This window comes from Telmatherina bonti (genome assembly GCF_933228915.1).
Source record: "Telmatherina bonti genome assembly, chromosome: 6".
NCBI lineage: Eukaryota > Metazoa > Chordata > Actinopteri > Atheriniformes > Telmatherinidae > Telmatherina > Telmatherina bonti.
In genome coordinates, this window is record NC_136624.1 from 13,211,988 (window position 1) to 13,226,708 (window position 14,721).

The 14,721-nt window shown below is 42.7% G+C and overlaps 1 protein-coding gene across 1 annotated transcript in view; it reads left to right on the top strand.

Moving 5' to 3' along the window:
- The first annotated feature begins 1,892 nt into the window (after positions 1-1,892).
- Positions 1,893-14,721, top strand: part of dag1 (dystroglycan 1) — a 58,143-nt gene continuing 45,314 nt past the window's right edge. Inside the window, exon 1 of the mRNA XM_079241953.1 lies at positions 1,893-2,429. The gene's annotated coding sequence lies outside the window, so the exon portion shown is untranslated. The remainder of the gene's footprint in view (positions 2,430-14,721) is intronic.

Sequence of the window (14,721 nt, forward strand, 5' to 3'; positions counted from 1 at the left end):
CAGCTGGTACAGGCAAAAAGTAAAACTACATTTTAATGTGAGATAAAACCACATAACTCTAAAACCTCTTTCATTTCTCCCTTTTTTCTAAACTTTCTGAGAGCTGCTCCTGAAAAGCTTGCTAGATGTATTAACCGCAGCTTGAGATGCGCCCATAACTTGACCCTTCCTTCTCCTGCAGCCGCTGGTGTAGGTCAGGTTCTGGTCAGGTTCCGATCAGGTCAATCAAATAATGTCAAACAACCAGGGATGGGAGTGTTGTTGACCTGCTTACTTTTTATTTTAAAGACAGTGCACAAGGAAATGGCACCAGCTGGACCTTTTTTATTTTCTTGACGTCTCAGAGCAGTCTCCTAGTGTGTGGCGCCCTAAGAGGTTGCCTGTGTCCTATGCCAAGAGCCATACCTGATTCCAAAAGTCACTAGTGAGCTACAGAGAAAAAGACTGTTTCTGTGTCTGAACCCATAAATGTTCAATATGGTGCCTGTACATGCCTGCTTGAAGCCCCTGTTAGAGAGAGGACGGGGCTTTCGCTGTGCCTCCTCATGCTTTTACAGGGTGGTCTCATCTGGCCGGGGGCGGGTCAATGGCAGTACCATGGGAGTGGTTATTTCCTTTCTTGAGGTCACAAAGGGAAAGATCTCAGACTCACCCATCTGAGCACCCATTTGGTAAAAAGTAGAGTCTCATACGCAGGTTATAGGGATACATATGGTGTTAGAAAAGCTTTTGAAAGTAAATTTAGCATAATATTCATCTTTAAAGAAAACATGAGTGGAGGACTGTTTTTGGGTGCCGTGCATGACCATATCTAAGTTCTTATTGAAGCTGATTTATGTTGATGTCAAAACTGCTTTCAACTGTCCGATAAGTCCTGATGTTTAAGAACTGGGACAAAAATTCTGTTGATGAAGTAGATACTGGAAATATAATGCCTGATCTGAGAGAGCAATTAATAATAATAAAAAAAAATAAATCAATAAATAAATAAAAACTTGAAGTAAGAAGCCATATTTAATGTCTCTGGGTTTCTGTTACAGGAAAACTTTGGTATAACTGCCCTGACACATAAAAATTGAATTTTTTCTTTGGAATAATTTCCGTGACACACAAAAATTTGTGACTCTTTGAAAGTGTTTAAAAAGATGTAAAGTGATTATAAGATTGTTTTTTTTGTTTTTGTTTTTTTTTAACACCAGTGCATAAGACAGACAGGCCGAGAGCTCAAATAGCCTTCCCGAGTTTGGTTTAAATTGTTTAATTTCCTTGTGATATATAGCCTATAAAACTATTTTCTACCTCTTGTTTTTCTGTGAACTGTTGTAAGAGGTACTGGGTGTTAGCCTAATCAAGCCTTCACTTCTGCCTACACCCCTTTCAGCTGATTTAGCTTATCTTTTACTGAATTTATTTATATATTTGTCTGGTAGGTAATATTTTGCTTCCAGTGGAAAAAGCAATTAACAAACCAATAAATCTACTAAAACTACAAATAATAATAATAATAAGATCCTGATCAAACTTGTGTTCATTGGCTCATTCTGACCAGATGTAGGTTTCTCTGCAGTGAACAGATCTGATAATCATTCAAACAGGATCGATTCATCATCTTAACTCCCTTGGGAGGAAGGCGTTGAGTAAACATATTGATTTATTTCTTATGATTGGCGGAATGTGGGCCACAGTGAGCATGGACTTGGAGGTGATGAAATGAGGGTGAGGATAAGAAAAAAAAGACAAAGGAGAAGAAGCTTACAGTGAATGAAAGCGAGGTGGAGGTGGAGGAAGGCTGTTTGTGGGTGGAGTAATTCAGAGAATGCGAGGCTCTGCCCTCTCTCCTTCCACTCCTCCTCCTCCGGGTGGAAATTCATCCTTCAGGCTCGGTAGCGGACATTTGCGTGGAGGACCTCGGGAGAACGGGACGCGTCCAGTCGCGGAGGTTTGAGGTCCGGACAGCAGCCGGGTGTCGCGGCCACACATCGGTCAGGATTTCTGACCACAGCGCGGGAAAAAAAAAGATGTTATTTCCTGCTTTTCTTCTAAAATTCTTACACAGTTTCTCCCACAGCGATTCCAGTGTCGGATTTGGGAACTGGTTTCATGTCACGTCGGGGTTCTGGTTCTTGTGGGTTGTTGAAAATCATTGAGAAGTGTTTCCTGTGCGGCTGCCGCTAAGTTTGGAGCCGCGCAGAGGCGCAGACAGCCCGTCGCCTGTCAGCGGAGGGAACCGGGAGATCCGACACCGAGACCCCAGCCTATATTTGTCCGCCTGACTGCTGCGTGAAACGGAAGGAGGAAAACCGAGCTCCCCCTGTCGCCACCAGACTTCCACCGCGAGGAAGAAGAGGAGAGAAGCAGATTTTTCCCCCTGCTTTTTTTAAGAGTCCTGAGGAACGGGAAGGAATATAAACCCTGGAGGGGATTTAACGGTCAGTGTCCGTGCTTCCTTATCTTTTCCTGGCTTTTGTGTATCGTGTGTTGGGAATGTTGTTGCTGGAAGTGTCATTGGACGGAGGTGCTCTCGGAACCGCGTGAAATTCGGCCAGTAACACATCCCGGTCCGGGTCGGGTCTGCCGTGGGTCCGTGGGGCGGATATTTGCCATGAGCTGGCCGCTTGTCTCGGGCTGAATCCCGCCGTGCTCCTCTACCGGTTCGGACAGCTGACCCACGGCAGGCTGCGGCTTCCCAAGCCGAACAGGTGCATGTTATTGGGGCCTCTCTGACTGGTTTATTTTTGGCATTCTCAACTCTCCCGAACGGCGCACTCAGAGTTACTGACCTCATTGTTCTGTTTCCGTCTCCTCCACGGGCGCGTGCGTTCACTGCAACTTGCTCTTAAGTGTACGAGATGAGGAGAAACGTGTCGGGTGACGCAAACCTCATTATGGGACATTAACGTGCCGGTAATGGTGGAGGGACACGCGCACAAAGTGTGTGTGGAAGGGTTTAGGAGGGGGTTTGCGCCCACCTCGTCGTGATTTCCCTCACGTCTGCTTCGCCATGGAGACGTTTGACAGCGCCGCCGCCGCGCGGACACGTCTCCTTTGACCGAGGGACGGAGAGGACAGACGGAGGAGGAAGTGTGAGACAGAAGTGTCTCCAGAGAGCTGAGGCCTGTCGGGTTTAGGCTCCTCACATGGAGACAAACTTGCCATGTTTAGACAATTCTGTCTATAAATCAATTAATCGTTCATGAAAATAATATTTTGCTCCTCTGAATCTGAAGTGGGTCCTAAACGAGAGGACAATGTCCTCGTGGTTCTGTACAGGTGTTGTGAAACGTTTTACAGGAGCTGGTGGGCTTCAGTAGCGAGGCGATGGGCCCAGGCTGACCTTCCAGATGATGGTGGAGCTTCTCTGTACTTTTCATGCTTCAGAAAGGACTCACGTTTGTGTCCATTGTGTGATGTCTTCAGAGACTTTCAGGATCCGTCACCCTGGATTCTGTTCAGGTGAACCTTTAGTGATGTTAATCAGCCCGACCCGCAGCTGAACACACACGCGTGTGTGTAAATAGGTGTGTTGTTGACAGGAGCATTGTGTTTAATCCTCCTGGCAGGGATCAGTGTTTGTTTCTGCATGACTCTGTTAATTTGCTCCCTTTGGTCCGAGTGTGTTTGAACGTGTTTTGGGTGGGGGACAAAATTCTGGGTGTGTTCAGTGTTTGGTAGTGTTAAAACAAAAAGTTATGTTATAAATATATTGATAAGAGATGTAAGGGTGGCTGTTGATAAATGGATGAAATAAACAAAAACAAACTTCGCAATTATGTTTTTTTTTTAATTTAGTGGAACACGAGTCCAAATTGTCCAAATGCTGAACCTGCTTGTTTTCTTTAGCTTCATTGAAGAACAAGGGGCATTTGAGGTAGTTGCCATCTCCGACTTGACCACTAGATGTCACTATATGTGCCATGCTGCTCCTTAAAATAGCTGCGTTCAATGCGAACAATAACGTGCCCGTACAAACCAAAACAGCATGCGAAAGGTTTTATGTTGAGAGATTGTACTTTCTTCCAAATAACAACACTAACTGGTTGCAACCTTGGTTTTCTCAAAATTGTGTGTTAGCGGTTAGCGGTCTGTAGCTAATCTATTTGGTAACTGTCACAGCTGGTCATAACCTGTGACAGTAACCAATTTTATTAGCTGCTGACCTTGTTGGTTTGAAAATAATAAAACAACAATTTTGATACGATGACTTTTAAAACTATAAACAAGTATAACTGCTATTGGTTTCCATGGAAATTTGTTTGGGTGTGATGTCAGAAAACCAACAAGAATTGCAGCAAAAATGTCTCCAAAACACTCTCAGATGTTCTGGACAAAACAAACATTTGGGTGCTCGTTTGCCGTCAGATTCTGCAGTCGAGTTTTTCAGCTGAAGCAAAACCCTGAGCAGCTTCATCTTCTCAGAAATGTCGACGCAGTGGTTGAATTTGTGATCAACTGGCAGAGGAAGTGTTGATTCTCTGTTCTGATCAGCTGATTGCTGCTGAAGAACTTGCTAAGAAGAAACAAACAGGCGGAAAAGGTAAAAACCCGCGTGTGTGTGTGTGTGTGCAGGTTTTTGTGCGGCAGCTCTACGCCTTGCAGCGCTTCCTGCTCTCAGCTCTGACTTTTCCTGCTCTCGCTGTGATGTCTCCTCAGTGTTTACAGCAGCTTTTCTCAGCTAAGCCGTACAGGTGGTGATGTGAGAGGAGCTTCAGTCTTCTGTGAAAACTAAACTCCACGTTCTCAGAGAATCCCACGGCATTCCCGCCGAATGAAACCACAGTTCACAGCTGCAAATGTATGTTTCAAAGTTTGATGTTCAACAAGTCAGAACCCCCCCCCCCAGTTTAAATCTGTTTCCTGTAAATTTGACAACAGCTTTGCTTTGATCCGCATTTAATCTCAGCAAACAAACAGGATTTTCTTCGAAAAAGCAGATTGGAGTCACTCATATTCCCCAGGCACCCTCCTCTTCCTCCCCTTCCTCCTGTCTGACTGTGTTCTTTCTGACGACTCCCCATTTCAGAAATCAATATCATCCAAAATAGGATTGAGTTCTCGTGTTAGCGAAAGCGTTACGCATCCTCCTGTGATAAATAATCTTTGGCTCCCTGCTTTTCAAACTTTAGTGGATAGGAGGCCTCTTCTTGCGTCTTATGGAGCCGGATAATTTTTTTTTCTCTTGCAGGAGGGCAGGGAAAGTGTGCCTGTGGTGGAATAAGCCTTCTTTATCACACAGGGGAGAGGCGATTTAGGTTCTTTCGGCAGCGTTTTCCTGTCTGTGTCTGAGCTCCTGTGGGTTGAAACTGGGCAGAAGCGTCAACAGTTGTGAGTCATCTTCTGACCTCCTATCAAAATGCCGCCAGGCGTTTGTCAGAGCATGAAAATCCATCGTCAGATGTTTGAAGAGCCTAATGGAGTTACTGAGATGTCAGATCGGGAGAAAATGGCTGGAGTTTGTTAGCTGCTGATGTTTCCTGTTGTTTGGAGTGTGTTTCCTCTGGGTGATGGTGCTCAGTCCATCAGGATCGTCTCGTTGTTCCTCGGCGTTGCAGCTCTGGGATCTGCTAAGCATCATTGAGAGCGATGTGGTGCTGATGTGACAGGAAGTTGGCGGCAGGTTTGACGCCGTCTCCGGGAAGTCTTTCCACAGGAAAGGCTATTTAAAACCAAGAGTGAAGAGTCAAATAAAGGCGTCTGTAAAATGTTTCCATCAGAGTTGTGCTCCTGAACCCTCACCAGCAGCAGCATCATCCCTTAAAGGACGTAATCGACACAACGAGGGCCAGTTGTACCAAAAGGAAGTGTGTTTTAGACATATTAAATGTTTGCATGTTTAAGTGTTCCCATCATAGCATCTTCCATGCACTTTTCTGTCTTTGCTGTCATTTCAGTTATAAAAACAAGTTATAACTTCTCGTTTAAACAGTTCTGTTATGTGATGACTGGATGGATGAAGACGCCAGACAGAAGTAACTCGTGTTAGCGAGTTTATTTATTTTAATCTCAATATCAGTATTTTACTGATTTAAACTTCTTGTTTATAAGTTACAAGTTAAAAATCCGAAGCAGTTCTTCTTTAGTGTTAGTACTGAGCAACAAACCTCCATGTCCCAGTTATTAAGGCAAAATCAGGAGTATTCAGGAAGAAGTTAGCGTCCACATGAGATCCAGGACCTGGATTTTACTTGTCTCTAAACTCAAACATCCTGTCTTTGGTTGTTTCTCAGAAAACATAAAAAAAGAGATAACTAAACACTCCGATAATGAATGACTAAAAGTCCACTTTAAACAGCCAGTTTAGTCATTCAGTCAGGTAACTGAAAAAGCTGTTTTTCAACAACTTTATTAAGTTTTGGAACATAACATTTGTCTTGATGTGAGGGTTAAGTCCATACCACAGCGCTGAACCTGCCCCAATTCAGTCTTAGGCTACATTCAGATCAGCCTTTTTTTTATTCGAATCCATGTCTGTTCGCTCAAAAAGTCTGCTTCGTTTGGGGAGCTGTGAATACGCCACACAAATTCTGATTCAGATCAAAGAAGTGGATCCGGTCCACCTACAAACACAGCCCATTTCAAGCAGACTAAATACAGGAAGCGGACTACAAAAAAAAAGTCATTTACTGCATTTGGTGTAGCATTGCATTGTGGGTAAATACATACCGATCTTGTTAAGAGTCTTCTGCCTCATCTGTTGTTTATACTACACGCATTGTTGGAGTGTACCTCTGCCACATACTTGCATAAGACAAAGTAAGAAACACAAAACAGCAACAGTTTTGTGCTCCATGTTTAGTTCGCAAGTGTAGTAAACAGTTTTCTTCTTCATGCTGGTCTTGTGCTCTCATTTGCTAAATACTCGTGCAGTGCCACCTTTGGTGAGAATGGGGTTATATTCTACTGGTTTGGCTCATTTGACCAGAGTGAAATGTGAACGCAATCTCGGTCCACATGGATGCAGCCCCTTACAGCTGAGCCGAGTCCACTGTTGGACAAGGTCTAGCGGAGTATCTTGTTGTGAATCCACCCTTAAATGACATCCATCTAAACCCAGCTAGCCACAGAAGTTTGGTTTTGGTTCTGTTAGATCTTATTGCTGCTTTTCCCACAGTGGACCGTAATGTCTTCTTAGACTGCCAGGACTGTATCTTACTGTCTCACCAGTTCAAATTGATGCCTCCAGAATTTTCTTGGCCTCTTTCAGCTTCCGTACATGTCTGTTTAGTTTTTTAAGTATTTGTTTGTTTATTTGTTTATTTTGCATTTGTCAACCACGTCAGCTGTAATAATCTATTATTGTCAATAATGTCATGAAATCTTCCACCCTTTTCCTGTGGTCCCCTGGCTGGCCCCTTAGCAAACATTTTGTAGACCCACCCCTGCGTGTTAGAAGACTAAAAATAGCTATGTTGGAAGAAAACTACAAATCAGAACATTTTTTTCTTTTGCTCCTACAGCTGTCCTGTCGAGAGAGAGAGAGAGAGAGAGAGAGAGAGAGAGAGAGAGAGAGAGAGAGAGAGGCAAGAAAACAGGGCGGCAGTGCAGTAATTAGTTCTGGGGCATTAACTGCTTATCAGAGGCTGGTTTTATTAGCCAGCCTGTTGTGGCTGGTTAGCCTTCTGGACACGGAGCCAAACGGTTGCCGTGTCAACCATGGAGGAATTCCACCTCCATGCCAGAAAAGCCTTTAACACTGCGAGAACACCTCATTGGGATTTGGCCTTGTTGCCACTGCAGTGACCACATGCTGAGATGTTTTGTCACCTGAAGGGGTTCTGGGATTAATATGTTGGGGTCGCTTTGCTTTCGCACCCCAACGACGGACCTGCTGGCTTTGGAGTTTGACCGCACAGCTCCATCCCATCATTTATCACTTCATCTCCTTCAGTAGTCTGATCTATTTCTCCGGCTCTGGTAATAGAAGCATGTGGCATTTCAAACAGCAGCACCAACATTAAAAAGTCTGACGTACACCAAAAAGCTGATTTGGATTTTTAACTGTGTGTGTGTGCGTGTTGGTTCTGTTTGAAGTCGTGGAAATGCCGCCACATGAGGAGGCGTGTTGCTCGGTCATCTGTGAAGGAATTCAGCATCCACCACAAAACAACCAAACCGGAGCATGCTGGTGTGGTAACCATAGCAACTTGTCTGCCATGCTGAACGGGGTCAAAGGAGGTGTGTGTGTGTGTGTGTGTCCTTTAACAGATAGCTGTGTTCATTGAGCTGAGCTCAGACAGAGACGCTTTGGTGATGTTTACACAACCGCATGCAGAAAATCAGGGGAAGCAGATTTTAATATTTCTCATAATTTAAAAGTAACACAGAGCGACTCTTTACTGGGAAAATCAACAGTTTTTACAATATTTTATAATATTTTGCCGTCAAGTCGATGGTATCGGTTGAAGTTGCTTAAAATTTGCAGTGATTGTTCAAAATCCCGACTGGCTTCCAAGTCAACAGGATGATTTTGAATGTTTGGCACATTTAAATAAGCAGAAATGCCACAAATAATACCTGCTTCACAGCATGTTTAGTGGTGCATCACTAAAAACGGTTTCCCCTCCAAACTGTTACCAGTCTTGTTAGGGATGTTAAAACCAATTAATTCAGACCATGAAAAAATAACCATTTGGCTGTATGAACCAGTATAAACCAGTTTACCTCACAAGAACAAGTTGGTTCAAACCATTTTATTTTAAAGACATCATTTACTGACATTTTAATGTATTTCTTTTCTTTTAACCCCATTTTGTTTTATAGATTAACATGAAGAGAAACAAAAGAACAGACAGACATGATAAAACGAGGAAGACTTTGTCATATCAATGAATTGGCTTCCTTTTTTCTCCATATTTTTTTTAGTTGTTTGCTTTTAGTTTTGCTGTTTATTTTTCTATATTGTCTCTTTTATGGAGGAGCTACAGCAAGAATTAAAAAAAAAAAAAAAAAATCAAGATATAAACATTCAACAAACACCACAATAAAGCCAGTAAACCATAGAACCGGTATTGGTGTATCAAGGCAATCTGATAGTAACATATGAAATGGATGGGAGACTATAAGATGAACTAGAAATTACAATATAGGTGGAAATGAATGGCTCCAAGTACTTTTCTAGTTATTGTATATATTTCCTTGTTAAAGTCCATCTACTGTCTTGTCTTCTGGTCTTTATATTACAGCAACCTCTCCTCTTTCTTAATGAATCCTTCTGGGCTCAATCCCAGTTACAAAGTCTGGAGGACGTTGGGAATCTTACCAGACTGTGTGTCAGATATTTATGTGATGCTCAGATCAGGAACTGGAAACGCAGATCTCCACCAAGCCATTGGAATTTCACAAAGACTATGGGCATTATTTTTTCATTTGGAAGCTCTAATGGTAAAATTGTCCATATCACAGAGTCCCTCAAAAATAACTCCTAGATCCAGGTGGTGATCCGTATCGCCTCCACAGTCTAATCACTGGTTTCTTATTCCATTTTGGAGATTCCCTGAAAATTTAATCAAAACCTGCCCACAACCTTTTGAGTTGCTATCAGACGGACAGACGGATGGACAGAGAGGACCTCTGCCTTGGTGGAGGCAGAAATCTATGAGCTACAACAGTAACCTTATTCTGCTATGTGTCCATTGAACTTTAAAACACTGAGCAACATATATATATTTTTTTCTCTGTAGTGTTGTTTCTTTTGCATGAGTGGAGTGTGTGTGTGCGCGTGTGTGTGTGTGAATTGTTGACTTGTGGAAACAGCTCAGCCTTCCCCCAGGCTGGGAGCTTTTTAAGCCTCGGTGGGAGACAAATACAGCAGGTGGAGGAAATGAGAGCTGAGAGAAGCTGACATGTTAAATCTAACAGTCAAATACCAGCTCCGCTCTGTATATATGTGTGTGTGTGTGTTTGCGGTGTCAATGGATGACATTGTTGCTCCTGTGGACTTCGACACCCACATCAAGTCACATGTGGCTTTCTGATTGAACACAAACGGGAGTGAAGCTTCAGGTTGCACAAACTCTGCAGGTGTGAGGGAGTCAGCAGCTTTTATTTTATTTATTTTTATTTTTTCCAATCGGAGACGCATTCCAGCGACAGGACGGGGGAAACTGCTGCAGCCCCGCAGTTATTTGTAAAGAAAAAAACTTTTCACCCAAGTGGCGCTGAAGAGTTGAGGAATGACGCAGAGCTGAGGGGTTTGAACTGTTGTCCTGCCACACCGGAGCTGGAATAAACCATGTTTTCCTCTTCTAGACCATTTTAAACATTGCCTGTCCCTGATTGGCTAATGATTACAAAACACAAGTAGATGTGTAAACCAAACCGAGCGTGATTGCGCAGAATTAATTTTACAGTGCCACATCTTCCCTGTGTTTCTCTCAGCTGAAGATTTTAATACGTTTTAAGGATTACTGTTTGACACGTTAATGCTTATTTAAATGCTTGAAAACCAGAAGGAGGTTTAGGGAAAGATATGAAGCGTGAAAATAAAAGCATTGTCATTTTTTTTTTAAACTTTGAGCTTCACTGAACTGAAAGAAACATTTCGGCCTCTGAAATGCATCGCGAGGCTGCGCAGCTTCTGATAAATTTCCTCCCCGGGACTTGTGTTCAGGATTTTTCATGATAATTATCTACTTGGACATTAATTGGTGAAGAGCTGAGAAGCTAATGTTTGGTGGGATTATTCGCCCCGTTTATGGCTGCTCAACCAGCCAGACATATTGAGATTTTTTTTCTCTTTTACACATACAGCCGTCCCCTGTTTCAGTAGTTTTATTGATGATGATTTATATCTTTTTCCAGTGATCTTCTTTTGAACAGCCTCCAGGTGCAGCTCAGACACACGGGCGGAACTTGATGGAGCCTGCTCTGGTTTCCTGGCGATTCTCCACCTTGTTTGTCAGCCTCATTCTGATCCTTCACCAGAAACAAATGCAACTTTTTTTTAAAAAAATGTCTTTTCCAGAAATCTCATTTAGCTTTCCTTGTTCATTTGGCTCAGGCACGGTGAAAAACTCCTAAATGGGTGGAATTAACAGATCATTCTCACATACGAGCAAATTCCACCACGATGCACGTTTACTATTTATTCCACTCATTGTCATATTTTGCAGTTCCACATGTTTTCCACGGTGTTTAAATCACAGGATCCTCAACTATATCCAGCAAGCAGCAGTTGTCTGGACCAAAATGTCTTGTTGATGTCAGAGGATATTGGGCAGACTGGTTGGAGATGACAGCGAGGCAACTGGAGGTCCAACCTGGAATTAGCAAGTTTTCCTGATGAAGTGTCTGGGAAAACGGAGAACTTCCAGGAAGAGCTCCGCTGTTTCCAGTTCAGTCATGTCAGGATCTGAACACCTCCCATTGACATGTTCCATACATGTCCTTCAGGATGTACTCCCCCCCTTCCATGTGGATTACATTTGTCAGAGGAGGTGGTGACTGGGAAGGAGGGGTTGATGAAAAAACGATGCTTGAGGTGGAATTCCTGATCAGCCTGCTTGTTTTAGACCAAAAGCGAGTCTGTGTTTCTGTCAGTGTGTGTTTGTGCATGTGTGTGTTCGTTATTTCCTGCTGCTAGCGTGTGTCTCCAATGGCATTTTCTGGAAAATGACTCGGAGTTTAAAGCAAACTTTATTGTCCCTGTAAAGACTTGTTTCCGGAACAAAAGGTGAAACTTGTGCTTCAGGCTGCAGGAAGTAAACAGTCGAGGCGGAGGGGGAGCGTGAGGCCTGAAAGCTCCTCTTCGATCCTATTTGCAGATTTGTGAAGCAGATCAGGAAGCCGTGAGTCACTCATTCATTCAGTTATTCATCGACCAATTTATCCTGCTATCCTTCCTCCCACTCCATCATCCATCTATCCATCTGTCAGTCCATCTTTTATGATGAGCAGTCATTCAGCCGTCTGCCGCAGTGATTCATGTCCTGGAGATGCCAGGAAGTGTGTGTGTGTTAGGGGGTGTGTGTGTGTGTGTGTGTGTGTTGGCCATGGGGATGGAGGAGGAATTTTCGGGGGTGACAGTAGATGTGGGATTGGGATGAGTTGATTGATTAGGTTGGAGACTGCAGAGATGCACAGAGACTGGGAGAAGGGGTGAGATGGAGAGAAACGGTTAATGGAAAGAGAGAGAGAAGGGTGGATGTGGTGACAGCAGGAGGAGAAGGACGGGCTGGGAGAAGCGGCAGAAAGAACTCGATGGAATTGTTCAGCGTTCCTGAGTGTCCTCCAAAAACTCCGTTAGACCTCCATCTGGACCTCAGAGGGGTTTTTAAATCTATTTATTTCAAAGAAAAATATAAAAAGGAATACTTATTTAAACCTATACATGTTGTTTTAAAGCGATTGCTAACTGTATGGGATTACATATGTTCTTTCTCAATAGCAGCTATTGATTATATTGGTGCTATATTTGATCGATTAATTGGATAAGCCTTTTTTCCTTTGAAGATCTTACAACTAAATTGCGACAGAGTGGGAACTGTACAAAAGATAGTGAGTTTTATTGTTAAGTACTATAGTAAACTGTTGCATTTCTACTTGCAGCTACTGTGCAGGATTCTGACTTTAAACATTCATTCATTCATCATCCTAACCGCTTAATCCAATGAAGGGTCGCGTGGAAGCGGGAGCCTATCCCAGCAGTCTTTGGGCGAAAGGCAGGGTACACCCTGGACAGCTCACCAGTCCATCGCAGTGACTTAAACAATGGCAATGATTTCACAAGTATTAACAAGACCTAGTCATACGATTACAGGGTAAATAGAATATAACAAGTCACAATTATAAGTGTAACAAGAAAATCAAATAAATACAACAAAAGAAGTTTGTTTTTTTTCGTCAGTTTAATTTTTTTTCTTTTTTATCCTTAACAGATAAAATTATAAATGCTGTTGGGTATTTAAACACTGTGGAACATATCAATAAGTTGATTAGAGAAAAGTTTTACTCCGTGTACCCAAAATATTTATTATATTTAATTATCTTCAAAGAGAATTAAAGTATATATTTAGTCTTGCCATTTTTAATAAATATCCGAATTCTGTTTGACCGATCCTGCTGGTCTTTATGCAACACAACAACAGATTCATATTTTATCCATTTTATACTGTTTTCTGGCATTTTTATTTATCTTGTAAGCTACAGAAAACCCTTTAAACCAGCTGCAGCTGCGGGGCCACCACCATAAAGTCCCGTAAATCAGTGCAATGATACGCTTCTCAGTCAGTAGCGTATTTTGGATGCCATGTAGGTTTTAAAGGGATAAATTATTTTGTTTACGTGTAAAATGGTAAAGCCTTTCTAAAGTAATGGTACATTAATATTAGCGCTAGCTTTAACCCACAACATAGCATGGAGGGGAAGAAAAAACAATGCGCTTGCTTACTGTTACCAGTAGTGGCCATGTGAATTTTAATTAACTGCTTTAATCAAGATCTGCCTCTTCTATTTTCATCTTTATTTCAACTATGTATCACACACTGGAACTAGAGTCCGCTGCTCGTGCATGAAATCCGGTGCTTTCTGCAGAGATGCTGCTACATGTTAGCTCCGTCTTACAGTCTTCATTTTGGTTTGAGTTTAAATTGATCCTACTCTTGGCTTTTTTTCTAATTAGCTCCATATCTTCCATCAGTATGCAGCGTTTTTCTGTTTATCCCTTCACTTTTTGCTTTTTTTTTTATTATTATTTTTTTTATTAAAAAGTGTGCATCTCATTTACCAGAAGGTAATAACATAAGTAGGTTATCCAGACCGGAAGCGATGCGTTGGATGGAACGTTTTTATTTTCATTTATCTTGTTAAACGAAGTGTTGATTATGAAAATTTTAATCAATCTTTTTTTTTTCTTTTTTTTGTAATTTGCACCCCTGTTTCATCACAATCCCCCTTTTCTCATACAACAGCTTGTCAATATGTCAAAAGCTTTTACAGTATCACTGAACTGCCCAGCTGCAGGTAGTTGCTGATCTACACAGTCTGAATTTTCCTCGGTTAAAAGCGTCGTTGCAAGTGAAGTAACAAAAGTGTTGTTGTTGTGTTTGCTAACAGAGTGCGTTTCACTTTGAAGTGCAGTAATCCATTGGTGGCATCCTCCCTCAGCTTCGTTGATATTCCGAGGTGCTCTCCAACTCACCAGCGTGTCCGATGCCTTCATTGTTCACTCTGAGCTATCAGAAGGTCCAGGACTGTCACCGGCTTACCTGAGGGAGGGGGAAGAAGGTGTAGGGAGTCATTAGGGTATAGGGAATCTATCTGCCTGCAGTTCCTGGAGACATGATGCACACTCTGTGTTTGTATGTGTGTGTGTGCAGGTTTGATGTCGCGCTCGTTGGTTTACATGATACTAAATAGCAGCGTTATCCTGAGGCTTGCAGGAAGTCTCTGGATGCTTTGAATCCCCCCAGCTTCCCACTGCTGCCGCTGCAGATTAACCAGACGGCAACACATCACTCCCTTGCTTGTTTCCACATCCCTTCTGCTCTTCCTGCGGAGGAAGGCAGCTTTCACTCCACTCGTCTCATTCTGGCCGTCCCTCCATCAGTCAGTGGCTCGTCTTTCCACGCTGAAGTCATTACCTTCCGATATAGCGTTCCCACCTCCAACAGGATGAGTTTTAATAACGCCAGTGTCGCTGCGAGGTTGGCTGTCTTTCTGTCACCAGTCACGGGAAATGAACTCAACTCATATTTTACTCTTCCAGTCCTGCTTATGTTTACCATT